Source organism: Etheostoma spectabile, unplaced genomic scaffold (genome assembly GCF_008692095.1).
Source record: "Etheostoma spectabile isolate EspeVRDwgs_2016 unplaced genomic scaffold, UIUC_Espe_1.0 scaffold280, whole genome shotgun sequence".
Lineage (NCBI taxonomy): Eukaryota > Metazoa > Chordata > Actinopteri > Perciformes > Percidae > Etheostoma > Etheostoma spectabile.
Window position 1 is genome coordinate 1,833,776 of NW_022605578.1, and position 381 is coordinate 1,834,156.

Here is a 381-nt window from a genome sequence, read left to right on the forward strand (position 1 = left end):
ATGATGCCATCAAAAAAGAGATCAACGGCTCCAAGTTTGTCTAACTGTTGCAGTTAGGGTGGATGAGACCACAGATTTAAGCAACACTCCTGTCATTTGTACTTCGGTATGTTACTGACACCGGAGTAAAAGAGATATTTTTAAAGTTTGAGGATGTCACAGAAAGAAAACAAGCTCAGGATCTAGCAGCTTCAGTGTTGGACAGCTACAATTGCAAAACAAAGTTAGTGGCACAGTGTTATGACGGAGCTGCTACAATGGCATCGGGATTTATTTGCGTGCCTAAAAGAGGAAAAGAAAGGATAGGAGGATGGATTTAATTTACAAGTAATGGGTGGGTGTTACTTCTTATTATTGCGGTATTTTATACATTTGTATTGC